Source organism: Rhododendron vialii, chromosome 9a (assembly GCF_030253575.1).
Source record: "Rhododendron vialii isolate Sample 1 chromosome 9a, ASM3025357v1".
Taxonomy (NCBI): domain Eukaryota; kingdom Viridiplantae; phylum Streptophyta; class Magnoliopsida; order Ericales; family Ericaceae; genus Rhododendron; species Rhododendron vialii.
In genome coordinates this window covers 2,534,108-2,553,008 of record NC_080565.1, presented here as the reverse complement: position 1 = coordinate 2,553,008, position 18,901 = coordinate 2,534,108, and positions in this window count along the sequence as shown.

Sequence of the window (18,901 nt, the reverse complement as noted above, 5' to 3'; positions counted from 1 at the left end):
TTGTCATGGATTCATTGGCCCAGTTGTTTTAGCTTTTGAATTTGACAAGGGAGTGTGAATTTGACAAGGGATTCATAGATATACACTTTAAATACTAAAAAATAAAAAGCAAGTGTGAATATTAAAAAAAATTAATGGGTATATCTATTTCCTTTTTTAATTTTTCTTAGTATTTTCTTTGAGATAGCACAACTAGTACATGGAGAAAGCACAGCTAAATATATACTAAGGCCTCGTTTGATTTGAGGACTAAAAAAGATGGGTTTAACAGTCTTGAGATTAAATGTCCCTGGACTATTTGTCCTGAATTAATTTCATCCCAAATTTCACCCAATCCCATGTTTGATTCGCTTGGGATTATTTAGTATTTTTTAAAAAAAAAATTGAAAAACCTTTTTGGAAAAAGAAATTTTTTTAAATAAAATTGGGAAATTTTTGTTTTACAACTAATTTTTAAAAATTTAAAACAGATTTTTGAAAAGAAAATAAACTAGTTCTTAAAAATTTTATGACAAAAAAAAATTTTAATAAAATATTTTTCAAACAAAATAGTTTCTGAAATCATTTTTTGAGAAAAGAAACTTTTCAAAAAATATTTTTTGTATTTTTTTGCAAATACAATTGGCTAAATCTACTTTTTACTTCGAAGGAGGCAGATTTTTTTCCCACTTATTTTTCTTTCCAAAGTTACCCTATTCTTCCCCACAATAAAAACACTCGCACCCAACCAACCAAAAGCCTTAGACAGAAACGTTGGTTTGAGTAATTAATCAGTAGTCTTGGAGCACCGCCACGTGGTGCTCCGGACTACTTCACGCATTTATTTGGGATCCAATCCTGACTACTTGGATCCCAAATAAATGCGTGAAGTAGTCCAGAGAACCACGTGATGGTGATTCGGAGTCCTGACTATTGAATAATTTCACTATTTGGTTCCATTTGGTTCCTCCGTTGTTCTTCCCAAATGACCCAGACCTTCCCGTTCGCTAAATTCTTTTAATCGTGTCCTACAATATCGATCACTCTGCTATACAAATTGTGAAGGCTTGTATCTTGTGTCGTGAAGTTTACGACTTTCCTATTTTGAATATTTTGTCTTTAAAAAAACTTTTGTTTGGTAGTAATTAATCTTTTGATAATTTGATTTCTTTCTTCAAGATAAGTCAATAATTCATTAAAAAAAATTAACGCAATACTAGTAAATGCAAAAAAAAAAATAATTAAATCAAGAAAAAAAATAATCCACGAAGATTATTGAGCAAAACTAGGCCTTAATCTGCTATCTATATCTGGGGTTTATATACATATCAATTCAAATTTTCAGTGGAGAAAACCATTCTGATACAAGCCTACAAACACATCTTTTAAACACATAATCCAATGGGGAGGGGTTTCACAAACTATATTCATAATCTGAGATGTTCATCTTGTGACTTCAGCCATGTAAACCATCCATGCAAAATCTACAATCAATCGTATAACGATAAGTACTGCCTGACTCAAACCCATTGATTAACTATGAAATTTGTAATGGTCCATTTTTCTCAAGACAAAACTAAAAAAAATTGTTTTTTTACCAATATTCGGTCAACATAATTTTCTCTGCAAGTTTTTTTTTCTTATTATTTTCATTTTTAGCAATTCGTAACAATGATTTTACTAAATTTTCTCTAACTTTTATCGGTACCACTAGGAACCTGAGTTGGAACAATATATGAGTGTATCGAAGGGGGTCAACGAGGAAGATGTTGTGGTCTAGAGGATCAAACTAGACAATAACACACACAAAATATAGATATTGACGTGATTTACCAAAATGGGATACTCCACGGAGGAATTGGGGACCAATAACACCATAAACAAGCTTTACAATAAGTTCTCTCAATTCAACGCACACCCTTTGAGATTTACATTGTTGGCCTTACCAATAACCGGAGCCAAGTTCTCCTTATAGGGATCCCGAGTCCCTACAGCGCTTTAAAAGCACTGCAGCCTACTCCGAGTCCCTGTTCCTGTAGTGCTTTGAAAGGACTGCAACTTGCAGCCCCATCCAAACGGTGCCGTATTGGACCAAGATGGGATATTACTGGATTCCCTCTCTCTGTCTCTGCGCCAGACCCATTTTGTCCTCTTTCTTGTTTTCATCTCCAGGAGCTATAAAAGTATTTATGATGGAGTATTAATTCCAAAGTCCAAACTACAAATCTGTAATTTCCGATCAATTTTGGTCATCTAGCAAATTTTTTTTTTCTACTTAGACGACTTCAATTCTAAATCAGATATGGAAAAAATGCTCCTAACTAAGATCTTAATTTGAAAAGGAAACAATTTATAAAATCTAATAATTCTGGAAGAAGAGAGAGAACCAAGTAAAAACGAACAATTTATCTATGGAGTTTTGTATTCTGGTTTAGAATCTCTAGCAAACTAGAGTGAATTACAATAATAGATAGAAAAAAGGGAAAATTTTTGATAAGTCCATTATAGCATGTTTCTAACCCACCCAGTCCACTTCTAAAGTTCCTAACACCTCTAGTCCACTAAAAATTCCAATGACAAAAATAACTTATATAAAAGAAACAATGGTCTTGTTTGGCTAATACAAAAAATACATTTTTTCAATCTTATTGCAATCACATAACCACCACCACCACCATAATGACCACCACCACGTTGCCGCCACCACTCCTCCACCACCATCACGCCCCCACCACCACCTCCATCACCACCACCACCACCACCACTCCATCACCATCACCGCCACCAACACCACCACCACCACCACCACCGCCGCCACCGCCACCACCAATCCACTACCATTGCCGCTACCACCACCACCACGCCCCCTCCGCGACCCCCGCCACAACGCCGCCACCTCCACCACAATTACCACCACCTCCACCACGAAGCCACCGCTATCACTCCACCACCACGTCACCACAACCACCACCACCACCACAACGCCGCCATCTCCACCACAATTACCACCACCACCAAGCCATCACCACCGCCGCAGCTGCCATCACTCCACCACCACCACCGAAATGACAACTACCACGCTGCCACCACAACTACCACCACTCCACCATGTCGCCACCACCAACACAATGACCACCAGCACCACCGTCGCCACCACCACCGCCACCACAATGACAACCACCATGCCACCACTACCGCCACCACTACCGCCACCATTACTCCACCATCACCACCACCACCACCACCCCGTCGCCATCACTCCACCACCACCACTTCTTCTTTGGTAATTCACCTTCCTTTTGGGTCACACTTGCTTTTCTGATGTCTCATTGGCGTTAGTGTTTTAAGAAAATAATTTGCAGTCTAGAAGTGCAAATTTGCAGTTTAAATTTTCATTGGTGTTAATGATTATTTAATAATTTGCAGTCTAAATTTATGTGTAAACTATAAATTTGTACTTTTAGACAATAAAGTTTACGAAAGTGCATTTTTTTGCAGTCTAAAAGTACTATAAATTTGTAGTCTAAATTTTCTCAGGCATTGGTGTTCAATTAACAAATTTGCAGTCTAAATTCTCATTGGCGTTAGTGTTCATTTAATAATTTGCAGTCTAAATTTTTGTCTAGACTGCAAATTTGCACTTTTAGATTGCAAAGTTTACGAAAGTGCCTTTAGTTGCAGTCTAAATTTTTTTCTGGCAGTGGTGTTCATTTAACAAATTTGCAGTCTAAAAATGCAAATTTGCAGTCTAAATTCTCATTGGCGTTAGTGTTCAGTTAATAATTTGCAGTCTAACTTTTTGTATAGATTGCAAATTTATATTTTTAGACTGCAAAGTTTACGAACATGCCCTTATTTGTAGTCTAAAAGTGCGAATTTGCAGTCTAAATTCTCATTGGCCTTAGTGTTCATTTAATAATTTGCAGTCTCAATTTATGCGTAGAATGCTAATTTGCACTTTTAGACCACAAAGTTTATGAAAGGGCTTTTATTTGCTGTCTAAAAGTTCAAATTTGCAGTCTAAATTTTGTTTGGCGTTGGTGTTCATTTAACAACTTGCAGTCTAAAAGTGCAAATTTATAATCTAAATTCTCATTGGTGTTAGTATTTATTTAATAATTTGCACCCTAAAATTGTATGTAGACGCAAAGTTTGCACTTTTAGACTGCAAAGTTTACGAAAGTGCTTTTATTTGCAGTCTAAATTTTCTCTGTTGTTGGTGTTCAATTAATAAATTAGCAGTCTAAAAATTCAAATTTGCAGTCTAAATTCTCATTGGCGTTACGTTCATCTAATAATTTACAGTCTAAATTTTTGTGTAGACTTCAAATTTACACTTTTAGACTGCGAAGTTTACGAAAGTACCTTTATTTGTATTCTAAAAGTGCAAATTTGCAGTCTAAATTTTCTCTTTGCAGTCTAAAATCTCATTGGCGTTAGTGTTCATTTAATAATTTGTAGTCTAAATTTGTGTGTAGACTACAAATTTGCACTTTTAGACTGCAAAGTTTATGAAAGTGCATTTATTTGCAGTCTAAAAGTTTAAATTTACAGTCTAAATTTTCTCTGGCATTGGTGTTCAATCAACAAATTGCAGTCTAAAAGTGAAAATTTGCAGTCTAAATTCTTTTTAGCATTAGTGCTTGTTTAATAATTTGCAATCTAAATTTTTGTGTCATTAGTGTTCGTGTTCGTTTAATAATTTGCAGTCTAAATTTTTGTGTAGACTGCAAATTTGCACTTTTAGATTGCAAAGTTTACGAAAGTACCTTTATTTGCAATCTAAATTTTTTCTGGGGTTGGTGTTCATTTAACAAATTTGTAGTCTAAATTCTCATTGGCTTTAGTGTTCATATAATAATTTGCAGTCTAAATCTTTGTGTAGACTGTAAATTTACACTTTTAGACTGTAAAGTTTACGAAAGTGCCTTTATTTGCAGTCTAAAAGTGCAAATTTGCAGTCTAAATTGTCTCTGGTGTTGTTGTTTAATTAACAATTTTGTAGTCTAAAAGTGCAAATATGCAGTCTAAATTGTCATGGGCGTTAGTGTTCATTTAATAATTTGCAGTCTAAAAGTGTAAATTTGCTGTCTAAATTTATAACGAAAAGTATGTATAATGCATTTGGTCATTGTGGTGGTGGCGTGGTGGAGTGGTGGTGGTGGTCATTGTGGTGGCGGTGGTGGTAGTGGTGGAGGTGGTGGTCGGGGCGGGGTGGTGGTGGAGGTGGTGGTGGTAATTATGGTGGAGGTTGCGCCATTGTGGCGGCGACAGCGGCGGCATGATGGTTGAGGTGGTGGTGGGGGCGTGATGGTGATAGAGGTGGTAGGAGTGGTGGAGCAGTGGTGGTGGTGGAGATGGTGGTGGGGGCGTGGCGATGGTGATGGTGGCACCGTTGTGCTAGTGGTAGAGGCGGTGGAGGTGGTGGCACTGTTGTGGTGGTGGTAGCGGCGTCGTGGTGGTCGTGGTGGTGGGGGGGGGCGTGGTGGTGGGGGGGGTGGTGGCGGCATCGTCGTGGTGGGGTTGGTGGAGATGATGGTGGGGGCGGGGTTGTGGTGGAAGTGGTGGTGGTAATTATAATGGAGGTTACGGCAATGTGGTGGTGGTGGCGGCGTGCTGGTTGAGGTGGTGGTGAGGGCGTGGTGGTGGTGGTGAAATCGTGGTGGTATGGTGGTGGGATTGGGGGCATGGTGGTGGTCGAGTGGTCGTGGTTACGGCGTTGTGGTAGTGGTGGTGGTGGTGGTGTAGATGGTTGTTAGGGCGGCATTGTGGTAGGGGCAGCGGCGGCGTGTTGGTTGTGGTGGAGGTGGTGGTGGTGGAGCGGTGGTGGCGGCATCGTGGTGGAGGTGATGGTGGTGGTGGAGTGGTGGTGATAATTGTGTTGGCGGTTGCGGCATTGTGGTGGTGGTGGTGGCGGTGGCGGCGACGGCGGTGACGTAGTGGTTGAGGTGGTAGTGGCGACGGCGGTGGTAGTGGGGGCGTGGTGGTGGTGGTGGTGGGGGCAGTGTTGTGGTGATGGTGGTAGTGGTGGTGGTGGTGGTGGAGTGGTGGTGGTGGTGGTGGAGTGGTGGCAACGTGGTGGTGGTAATTGTGGTGGAGGTTGCGGCATTGTGGTGGTGGCGACGTGATGGTTGAGGTGGTCGAGGGGACGTGTTGGTGGCTGTGGTGGTGGTGGTGTGGTGGTTGTGGTGGCGTGGTGGTGGCGATGGTGGCAGCGGCGGCAGTTGTGGTGGTGATTATGTAAAGTTTAATGAAGGGACAATTTTGTCCTGTCAAAAAATGAAGTGGACCTGAGACTTTAAAAAAAGTAATGGACTGGATTAGAGATGTTTTGAAAATATGAGGTGGATTGGACATGTTACAAAATCCTAGAATGGACCTTACAACAATTCTTTATAGAAAAAACCCAATCAATTTCATCAAAGCTTTTCTCAATTGTTCTTGCTCCTCTTTGGGCATTACCATTAATTATAACTGCTCATGTATACATTTTAGAAAGGGTGAAGTGAAGAAAGAAAAATTGCAGAAGAGGATGAAGGGTGGGTTTGGATTGAAAAGTTACCTTATTTTTTTCTTTATTTGAATTTTTTTGCATTTGTTTATTTTGCTTCAAACTTTTGTAATTTATTGATTCGTCTCGACGAGAAAATCGAAAAGTAAATTTTTTTTATCAAAACTCATAATTTTTTGAATAAAGACAAAAATAAGTAAAAAGACATCTTTTATATCTTATTTTTGTCTTTTTAAAAAAAATTACTATGAGTTTCGATAAAATTTGTATACTTTTTCGATTCCTCTCGCCAATGCGAATTAATATTAAAAGTCACAAAAATCTAATGCAAACTAACAAATGTAATCTTTTTTTGAATAAAAATAAAAAATAAATTATTTTTTGGAGAGAGAGGGGGAGAGAGTATGTGCATCAGTGCATGTCTGACAAAAAGGGGATAGGTTTTGTGTTGTGTAATAGAAGTACAGTAGTAATATCCCAACTGTTGTCAAAATAGGATGATCAAATCCTCCTGTTGCAAATTAAGCCACACCAGACATGGCCCTTTACTCAAATTGTGATTGAGCACGTACAGTGTTGGTTGTCCGCTGATGGCAACCCAAGCGGGTGACGATGAGAGAGGAGTCAAGAGGATGGGAGCCACCATGGCCTCCCAAGTCAACAGAAGATACCCGGCCCTTGTGTCTAGTCTAAAGCCATGATTGATTGTTATATACGAAGAGTCAATTAACTTGCACATTCTTAGGCTCCATTTGTTTTCGATATAAAATGTTTTACAATGTAAAATATTTTTTTAGAAAATAAACTTTAAATTTTTATTTTTCAGTGTTTGGTTAGCGCTTAAAAATATTTTCAGAAATCAACAAAATAGTGCAGAGAGGGTAAGTCACTTTCATCCAATTGATGGGAAATGTATTACATGTAAAATGTTTTCTTAATTTTTTACACAACTAAATACCGAAAAATAAATAAAACATTTTACCAGAAAATATTTTACACACAAACAAACGGAGTCTTTGTTTCAAACTCTTGAATTTGAACAAACAAATCTCTATTGACATGAAGGCTAGCTCTACAATCTTCAAAAATGGCACGCCAATTCTCATTTCCTTTCCTAAAATCATCCCAATCATGTGGGGAAAGTTGGCCTTTTATATGAATGAAGGCTCAATCTTCACCATGATAGCTTTCATGACACAACTCTCGATTGGTGACACATGGGGTTTCTTTTCGTGGATATGAAACTCGACTTCTTAATATGACTGAACATTGTTTTTAGATTCATTCTAACAGACTAGTTCATTCGGATATAGGTAATTTGATTGATTCATTCAATTTTGTCCCTGCACATTCAGGGACAAAAAACGATCAATCTAGCCCTTCCTGATATTCAAATTAGCTGCTTTTTCATAGGATCTTGAAACAATATTTTAAACAAATTAAACGGCTCCGATTATTAGTGTGGCACCCCGGAATGGATCTCACACAATCTGGTGTACATTTAGTGTACACCAAATGGCGTACCCATTGCATAGTACTCTCACCAGATTCGTTTAGCCAAAAATCAACCGATCGATGAAAAATAACCAATACGTGAAAATATCTTACAAGAATAAAAGAACGTTTTTTAACACTCTCTGTTTCTTCCTTGCCTTTTATGTGTTGCAGATCGTAAATATATAATCTACCTCTTAGCTTGCTTAAACTACCCAACTCTTCAATTCTATGGCCGTTATCCTTGCCCACAACAAAGAATGGTATTGTTTGCAAAGCTGTCAACTGCCCTATTTTCATTGGCATCAAGTTTCTATTTTCACCAGTATTTTCGAGATAAAAATGTCTCAAGCTAACCAATTTGTGGAAACCTATTGGAATCTCTTTTGGAGATTGTGGCAGTTTCAATGTTTCCAAATTATAAAGCTTGGTGATACAATTTGGAATTTTCAAAATAGAAGATTCAGAGATGTCAAGAAACCTTAAGTGTATGCACTTGCATATTGAACTTGGAAACTCTTCCACACTAGATTCTACTAAACACAAGGCACGAATACGTTTAAAAATAATTTTGGTTTCGGGGAGATGTCCTATTAAAAATAGGGTTCTTAATTCGCCACCATTTTCTACTGAAATGTCTAGCCCTGTTTCTGTCCTAAGAAACAAAGACATATGTTCCACATCAGAAATATTCTTTAGCTCACTAGCTTCCAAAGTCAAACAATTATCCTGTGAGACATGGAGTGCAAGATCATGTACGAGATCATGCAACTTGCAAGTTGTGATGTTGTTTTACTCATCAAATTCCACTTCCTGGAATAACGAATTACGCCATAAAATCTTAAAATACTCATTGCCTAGCTCTTCCATTTCACCCTTGCTTCTTCGAGAAGATTGAAGATATCCTAGAGCCATCCAAAGTTGAATTAACTCATCTTTTACAATGACTTTTTCCTTTGGAAAAATAGAACAGTTATATGCAAAGGATTGTTTCAAAGATGGTGATGGTTAATGGTCAAAGCTAAGCCTCAATACTGGTAGGATTCCATTTTCATTTTCCAGTAAACCCCATGTTTCACTCTTCTCAATAGACTCCCATTCTCATTCATCCTGCTTCAAGTACAGTAAACCTCCTAACGCATTTATTGCTAATGGCACTCCCTTACACCTTGTTACCATTCTTCTACCAATATCCACTAAAGTTTGAGTTTCTCTTGGTCCTTCATTGGCAAAGGCTCTATTCCAAAATATTGTCCAACAATAATCCTCTGATAGTGTTGTCAACTTATGGGTGCAAGACTGGGATGTTCGCATTGCTAATAAGACTTCCACACTACGGGTAGTAACTAAAATTTTGCTTTCGTTAGAGCCACCTATGCCAATCAAAGACTTTTTAAGGTCTACCCATAACTCTGGATTCTTATTCCAAACGTCATCAAACACAAGCAAGTATTTTTTCCATTCAATTTTTCACTAAGCTTTCTCACTAGTCCTTCCACATTTTGTGTATCAAATTTATTTCCAGTAAGAGATTCCACCATCTCATTCAATAACCTTTCCACCTTGAAATTATCAGATTCACAAATCCACATCCTATCCTAACCAAACTTCTTCAAAACCTCTGCTTCATTGTAAACTACCTGAGCAAGAGTTGTCTTGCCTACCCCAGGCATTCCTACAATGGCAATGACTCGCAAATTGCTTTCTACGTCTGAGCCAAGTAACATATCTACCACTACCTTAACATCATTGTCCCTCCCCACAACTTTTGCATTACCCATAAAAGGTAGAGTCCTCCTAAATTCCCTAGGTTCAACAATAACGTCATTGATTTGCTCAGCTGGTTTAAGACCAACATCATTTGCTGCTTTACAAATTGTGTCTAGCAATTTATTGATGTTACTGACCTTATAATCCATCTTGAAATGAAACGCCAATGGATTAGAGGGGGACAAAAAATTGCACACCTTGTTCCTCATCCGGTTTTGTACCTCAATCTTTCTTCGAAGATCTTCATAGGACAATTCATCCAGCACGTTCTCAACATCGCAGGTTGCAGCTTTGAGATCCTTAAGCCACACCACCATAGTTTGAGATGTTATTCTCTGGTTCTCAGCATCATGTAACAAAGCCTGAATATATTTTAACCGTTTGAGGAGGTTTTTGAGGTCTTCTTTGAAACCACATGCCAGGTTAACCTGATTGTTAGTCTGATTGGTTGCTAGGGAAAGCAACCCATTCAGGATTCCCTCGGCTGCAGCGATGAGCAAAGCCTCAGCCATGGTTTTCTTATGGAAACAAAAATGGAGACTTGACAAGAAAATGGTTGGTGAGCAATGAGCAAGAGAATACAAGAGAAGGGGTGTTGTGATTACCTCAGAACAAAGACGATTGTGATATGTACAGTGGAGAAGGATTTGGAGTCTAGCTTAGGTTTATGTTGGATGCCTTGCTCATTGTCTACTTTTTACCTTTATTCGTTTGTGGGAACATTGAGTCACACTCGAAAAAGGGCAATAGATATATATGCCATATTTCGGCACAAAGATCCCAAACATCTCTGCACACGCATGGAATGCCTCTCTGGAGGGAATTGGGGTTGCCTGTTGAGGGACAGCACGCATCCCAAATTCCTCTGGACATACTCATCTTCCATCGATGGGATTTTATGCACACCAACTGTTTGAATAAACTCGTTACCAACTATTTTAAGTATTACTCATATTCTTTCTTCTGATTGATGAATTAAGGTCCTAAATGTAATGAACAGTTCATATATTTACATCGTAGGTCATATCAATTGAAGGCTTACATTTGGTCTACTTTAATCCGTTATCAATCTACACTAATGCAAATACAAATGTAGTTTGCCTCTCATCCCTCCAAATCCACACCCTTTTTTTTTTTCCAGATTTTTTAGCAAAGAAAAATAAAAACCGATAACCCCTGTGCCTCTGTGCCGAGAGGTTTTCGGCCGTTGGATTTTGTGTGCGTGTGTTTTTGTTAAGGCCCGAGATCTAACTGCAGAGAGGCATAGGGTTTTCCTGCACAGAGGATCTGGTTCCCCAATATCTTATTCGCCTCTTCTTTCCCACGTTGCCTACTATAACCGCCCACAACTCTTCCGCGTTTTATGGAAATGAAAAATCCTACTCCTAAATAACCGAACCACTAGTACAGCAATAAACTGCTTTTAATTTGGAAACACAAACTAAAATGCGCCGGCCGCTATTTTCTTTCGTTTCAGTTTCCAAACGTTCATCAAACTAACACAAGATTTCTGCTATTGAGATTTTCACGTGCTTTAAAATTTGCGGCGTTTATTGAGGCCCTAGTTATTTTCATCTGCAGGAACCATGGTGGGCCATCAACACCCCGGTTTCAGATCAATTTCAAAGTAATTTCCCTCTTCACTTTCACTATTTGACTCCGTTTTCTAGATTTTGATTTTCAGGATGTATTGTTGTTCTGTTCTTTTTTTCCTAATTGCTATGGCATTGCAATTAGAGGACAGGCATATGGAGTTCGTAGTACTGTTGTAGATGGTAATGAGCATAGGATAGCTGAAATGAACACAGGATGGCATTGCTCTTTCCATGTTTAGTGAAGTTGAAGCAGCGCATAGGATAGCCGTAAATGAGGATAGGCCTATCTTGATTGACGTCACTGATTCAGTTTTGATTATTACCGGTTGCCTACATGATAAGAGCCAAAATATTGATATTCTGGCTCTCCAAACTACAGTCGTTAGTCATTTATCTATGTTACTTTATATTATTTTGTCCTTTATTTGTGTCTGTAGGGTGATCGAGCTCGTTGCTCAGAATATTGGATAAAAAGAAGATTTAATGGAAGACTGGGGCTGAAGTGTAAAGAGCTTTGAAGAAGAATTGTTGATTAGTAATTATGAAGTCCCATGTCTCTGATGTAATTAATGCTTTAATTAAACCCTATATAATGAGAAGTTAACCTACTGACTTCGGGAGTCAGCCTTGGAGGCGGAACAGAGCAGTTCGACTGGAACATAATACTATAGAAGTTGGTTGCGGTTTTCGACAATCTTTTTCTAGGGCGTAGATGAACTCCGCATTTTGAGTAACAATGTTTATATTTTGATTTAGTGTTTTATTATTCTAATCGTGGTTGTATGACATAATGATTTATTTGCGATATTAATATTTCCAATCACATCTTGTGTATGAATTTCTAGATTGCACGTTCATACAACGATTTGTAATTGTTTTGTGATAATTGAGTAAGATGGGTACGTTATACTCTATAAGACGTGCCGTGCTATTAGACGATCCGTGTCATAGAGATGGATCATACTAGAAAGACGGTTCGTGCTAGGCGACGATACTCCATGCTATTCAGTTATTCATAGAAATCTTTTGGCGATACCGTGAGGGCCTGCGAACCCTAACATTATCTAGATTGATTCGAATAATAGACCTTTATCATCGCATAAATATTGTTATAACTAGTCGAGTGGATTCGAAACCCTAGATCTTTTCTCTCATAAACTCTCTTTACTTTTTAATCGCTTTACATTAATTTAATCTGCGCAATTTTAAGAAATCAAACCATCAAATCCTTTTTTGAATTAATTTTGAAATCGATTGAAATAACTGCAACTCAACCTTCATAATCCCTGAGGACGATACTCGGAATACTTGCCGCTATTTTTTTGGTAGTAGTAATTATTTTGTTTTATTAATTATTTTTTATACGAAAACGAAGCGATGACTACATAAGTTTTCAAGTTGGGAAGGGAAAAAAACCGAAATGGTCCCTATAGTTAAGTGTTTGTGTCAACTTGGTCTCTGTAGTTGTAATTGACTCGATTTACACTCTGTACTTTCCATTTTGTTCCAATTTGGTCCAATTGCTAACTACCGTTAGTCCGTTGTTAGTCCTTTTAAATAATGACAAAAATAAGCCAATAAGCCAATTTTTTCGTCTTTATTCAAAAAAATTAGATTTTGATGGTAATTTTTTACTTTTTAGGTTCCTCTCATCATGATGAAGCAGTAATCTCTGAAAATTGACAAAAAACTAACAAATGCGAAAAAAAAATTGAATAAGGACAAAAAAAAAAGCCACTTGGACATGGTTCTTTTGACTTTTGGACATGGTTTTTTATCATGTTATGACTTTTGGATCATATCATGTTATGATTTTTGAACATGGTTCTATATGCATTTTCAGTACTATGCAGAAAAATAAGGCATCTCAATATTTGTCCACAAGTTAAACAGGTAGACAATACCAGTGGTTATGTTGCCTCATGGTTGATCATGAAAATGCTGAATTGGAGGGCAACTTTTTGCAGAAAACTATAGCCAAATTTCTTCTCAGGTGCCTCCTTATCAATGGAAAATAGAAGAATGAGCTGTGTTTTGGTTCAGAGGTATATCAGGTAAGCCTGTGCAAAAAATCCGTCCACCCGCAGACCCGACCCGACCCGAAGAGTCTCAGGCGGGGTCGAACATGTGGTTCGGACGAGGTACGGGTTCATTTTCTGTTAAAAATCGATCATATTTCGGTTCGGGATTCGGGCTGGTATGTTTCTTACCCGAACCGACCAATTCATAAAGATTAATTCAATTTTTGGTTGGACCCGACCTGATGTAAAGAATCGGGCTCGCGGACTATTCTTACCCCTTTTCAGTTCGGTTTGCTGGCCTAAAACATTTGTTACCCGACATGTTGGGTCGTGTTCAGGGGGGGGGGGGGCGGGGGCAGCAAACCCGATCTGCGCGACCCGTGCACCCCCTAATATTAGGGCAAGAGGGGAATGAGAGAATTACTGTTTTAACCCTGAAAAAGAAGGGGCCATTTGATTTTGCTGTTAAAAGGACTAACGGCGGTTAGTAATTGGACCAAGTTGGAACAAAATGAAAACTACAGAGTGTAAATCAAGCCAATTACAACTATAGGAACTAAGTTGATACAAACACTTAACTACAGGGATCATTTCAGTTTTTTTCCCTTTCAAGTTTAAAGCTCAGAAAAAAAGAGAGAGAATGTTTTGTTTAGACTTTTTCAAGTTAGCTTTATGACACTTGCGAAGTTGTGATTCCTTTCTCAATGGATAGGCTTAGAGCAGGACATCACTCCACTAAGGATGATTCCACCAAATATCGTCCAGGTGAAGAGATCGACTGTTGGTTATGAGGCCAAGTCCAAGCATGGAACCACTATTAGGAAGCCGGTAACACTCCTCAACTTTAAACAAACTCAATGGATTACTGGTTTCACAGTCCAAAATAGAATGTCATATGAAGGCTATAGTTGTGAACATAACTCTGAATTCGTGTGCGTATCCATATCCACAAGTTAAAGAAATTTCACATTGGATGAACAATTCCTTACACGAAGTGCTGCCTACATTGCATTGCAACGGGTTAGCAAAAAAAAAAAAGAGTTTGAAGAAAATAAAGTCTTGCTCATCTTCTATCCTTGCACGGCGATAAATTTTTAACACTTGCTACATATGCTGGAGTCTTTTGTTCTTTTTTTTTTTGAACTAAACATGCACTAGAGTTTGATCGCATTGATTACGTTCTTATTCCTTCTTGTAAAGACTGATAGATGAATTCAAGTCCTAAATGCAATTAACAGTTGTTCATAGTTCACATTGGGGCGGGTCTAATTAATTTTAAGCTGTTGGTACTATTATGTTATTTGTTTCATCTATCTATATTAATACGTGTAGAAACTTTATGTTCATCTCAAAATCAATTGGCAATAAGTGTAGAGGTTCCAAATGTTATTAAGTGATCACTCATTCTACTCCCAAACAATGTGGGGACTCTATTTTCTTAACATTCCCCCTCGCGTGCAACCGCATTTGAGGTATGTCACGTGTGGCCACTTTTGGATCCTATCACCGTGCAGCCTTTTTGCTGGTCTGTCATCGTGGGATGTGAATTGTGAATTTTATAAAATATGGGGTGGAACGGGTCCCGCTTTGATACCATATAGAAACTTTATATCCATCTGAAAACCAATTGGCAATGAGTGCAGAGGTTCCAAATGTTATTAAGTGATTACTCATTCTACTCCCAAATGTTAAAAGTGGCCACACGCGACAGACCTCAAAACGCGGCTGCACGTGAGGGATGATGTTTAGGAAATAAATCCCACGTTGCTAGAGTGTGGAATGGGTGATTATTTAATAATATTTAAGACATCTCCACTCATTGCCAATTGGTTTTAAGATGGACATAAAATTTCTATATGGTATCAGGGCGGGGCCCGCTCCACCTCACATTTTAAAAATTTACAATCTACACTCCACGATGACAGACCAGCTAAAAGGCAGCACGATGATAGGACCCAAAAGTTGTCACACGTGACAGACCTCAAAACGCGGCTGCACGTGAGGGAGGATGTTCAAGAAATAAATCCCATATTGCTTGGGTGTGAAATGGGTGATTACTTAATAACATTTGAGACCTCTCTACTCATTGCCAATTAATTTTGCGATGGATATAAAGTTTCTACAATACGTTTGGGTAATGGATATATATGTTGGCAAGCTTATCTCAAGATGCATCGATCTCTAGAGGTCAGATTGTGATCATTCTTCATACTGTCATAATACGTGCTCGTATTAAGATCGAGGTCAGATTTTTGAGGACCTGTACAACCGTGGGAGGCGCGGGTGCGTAAAGGATGATTCTTGAGAAACCTTGAACGGGTAACACGAATACTCTATTTTCCTAATACTTGTTACACACTTTCCAGCCCCCTAAAGACAGAGTCCTACGGCAGCATCCACTATCTTCATTGAGACCTTTTGTGCACCGATATATGAGGTTTTAGGATCCTAGCTAACACATTGCCGCTTCACCCAAACAATAAAAAAAATTCTCGCATGAGGTGGAACCATACGCATATCCGAAACCCTCCTCATGTAAGATGGCGTAAAACACAACCTTTGTATAAAAAAAAAAGCTTTGAAAAAGTGAAATTTAATACTTCATTACGACAATGTTTAGAAAGTATTGCGAACAATTACTAGTTTACATACATATTTTGTAAAGAAAAATATTAATTGCAACCCACTGGGCAGGGGTTAAGGTATCACAATATGTTAGAATGCTACATACAAAACTCTAGTGTTGATAAGATATTCAGGCCTTTGAATATGGTGAATTTAAAAGTTTGAAAAACCAGAAAAAAAAAAAATTCATATGCCAGGCAGAAGAAGGAAAATAAAAAGGAAAGCTAGGAGAATTTCTGGAAAATTTGGGCTGATATATTGGGTGGTTTCCATACCAATATCGATTTCTTCAAGAAGCGGATCACAAGCTCACCGATTTTCCTGGAAAAATTTGCATCTAATCAGCAGGAAAATATTCTCAAAACATATGAACAGAGACAAAGAACTCAAGGCTAAAACAAATAAAGGCAAATTTTCGTAGTCGTCCCTCTAGTTTTACGGTTGTTTCAATTTCGTCCCTCTAGTTTCAGTTGTCTCAATTTCGTCCCTATAGTTTGTTTTACGTTCCAAATTGGTAAAATCTTTAACACCGTTAATGAAAATAACGGAAAAAATATGATTAAAAAATTAAGTGCTCCAATTTTCAATTTGGTTGAACCGTTGCGAAGATCTTATTTTTTTGATCATTTTATCCTAGATGGTCGTAATGAATTTTTGGCTTTAAAGACTTTCAACGAGCACCCGAAGACTCCTTATCTAGTTTCAGAGCTCTCTTAGGATGCTTATTGAAAGGCCTTAGAGCCAAAAATCCATTATGACCATTTAAAATAAAATGATCAGAAAAATAAGATCTTCGCACCGGTTCAACCAAATTGAAAATTAGAGCACTTAATTTTTTAATCATATTTTTTTTATTAGTTTCATTAACCATGTTAACGATTTTACCAATTTGGAACGTAAAATAAACTACAGGGATGAAATTGAGACAATTGAAACTAGAGGGACGAAATTAAGAAAACCGTAAAACTAAAGGGACGACTACGAAAATTTGCCTAAGAAATAATTGTGCAGAAAAGTCCAAACAGCATATTTATGAGCTAGCAGGACCTTTGAAAACTGAAGTCTTACCATGAATTTGTCAGACAGACTTGGCATATAGCACTGTCTGGAAGACTCGGGAATCGAAACTCCTAGAACTGCTGAAAAAGGGGGTAAAAAAAGAAAAGAACCATTTCACCTTGAGCATAATTTTCAGTTTGTATTTACACTGAGATCTCTGTGAACACAAGAACAGGTTACTAAAACCGTTTCACTCACATGATTTAAATACATAAAGGAGCTAATTAGTTAAGAACTACTTTCTTCAACACGTCACAACCCCTGTTCTTTTGTTGTTGGAGAGGTCTCAGAATTTGTAAGACCGAGAGAACAGAGGGGCTTATTACATTTAGAGAGTACCAAGTCTGAAAATAAGCAAACAAATGAAAATGCAGTAAATAAAAATTTCATGATTCGTAGGGGAGTTTCATGCTTCATTTGCAAGGAGAGGCTACACTTCATCTCACTCTATTCTCCTTCCATCTGAAAGCCCAAGTATCACACCAAATAATTAGGTCGGATAAAATTTCCAATGGATTATTTCACATACGCACATGGACAAGACACACCCACGTGTCGTAATCCAAGAGAGAGAGAGAGAGAAAGAGAGAGAGATGTGACAGCCTGACAGGCAAATATAAGGAATCAATGAAACATCCAATTTGAAGAATCAGTTACCTATTTCAATGGATGGAATATGAGCAATCTTGTGCCAATCTTCGCCGCTTCCCTTTTCGCATCTTTTCCCAAGAAGGGGACACCCACGTATAGACAAAGATTCAAGATATGAAAGTTTACCCAGCCACTCTGGCAGAGATTCCAACCCACTGAAATTCCGAATTGCCAAAGTTCTCAAGGCAGGGAGGTGCTCAAGTTGATCAGGCAGAGACTTGACCTCTGGCCATCCCCATAAATCTAGTTTCTCAAGGGAGGTGAAATGGCAACATGGTGGTGATGCAGCACTTGTGGAGGGCCAGGGGAAATATCTATACTCCTCTCCGAATTTACCTATAGCCAATCTTTGAAGGCTAGTGGTGCAAATCAGCCCCTCCTCCCAACAACTCCCCCAATTTGAACACGATATAATAACCAGCTCCTTGAGGAATGTGAGGGTGCGTAATGCATCTGGATTGGGTGTCTTTAACTTTGGACAGTTAAGTAGCTGTATATCTATGAGGGTTGGTTGTAGCACCCCTTCTGGCAAACACGTCAACTCCGTGCAACCATAAATTGTCAGTTCTTCTAGGGAGGTTGAGCGCTTGAACGCTGCCTCTGTTTCATCAATTGGACCCATCAGGTTATAGCAATAACATACACATTTAAAACTTCTCAAGAAACCTTATGTTTCTAGCTTTGGCAAATAACTTAGCCCATCTATTTCCACTATTGCTATATATATATATATATATATATATATATATATATATATATATATAACCTTTTCCCGTCCACACCGTCCGCACCTTCCCTTTTCAGATCGAATTTTGATAATCCGAGCCGCTCAATGTGATCAGCACGTGATTTTAAGGGTACTTTCAAGAAATCGGCCAAAAACAAATACCGGGAAGGGCTTCATCCGAACAGTTTTTGTTTGTATTTTATTGAACGGTTCAATAAAAAACTACTCAAATCAAGCCCTTCCCGGTGTTATTTTTTTTGCCGATTTCTCGCGGGTACCCTTAAAATCACGTTCTGAACACATTGAGCGGCTTGGATCATCGAAATTCTATCTGGAAAGGAAAGGTGCGGACGGTCGTGGACGGGAAGAGGTTTGGACTTGAACCGGACTCTCTCTCTCTCTCTCTCTCTCTCTCTCTCTCTCTATATATATATATATATATATATATATATATATTTGTTTGGAACAA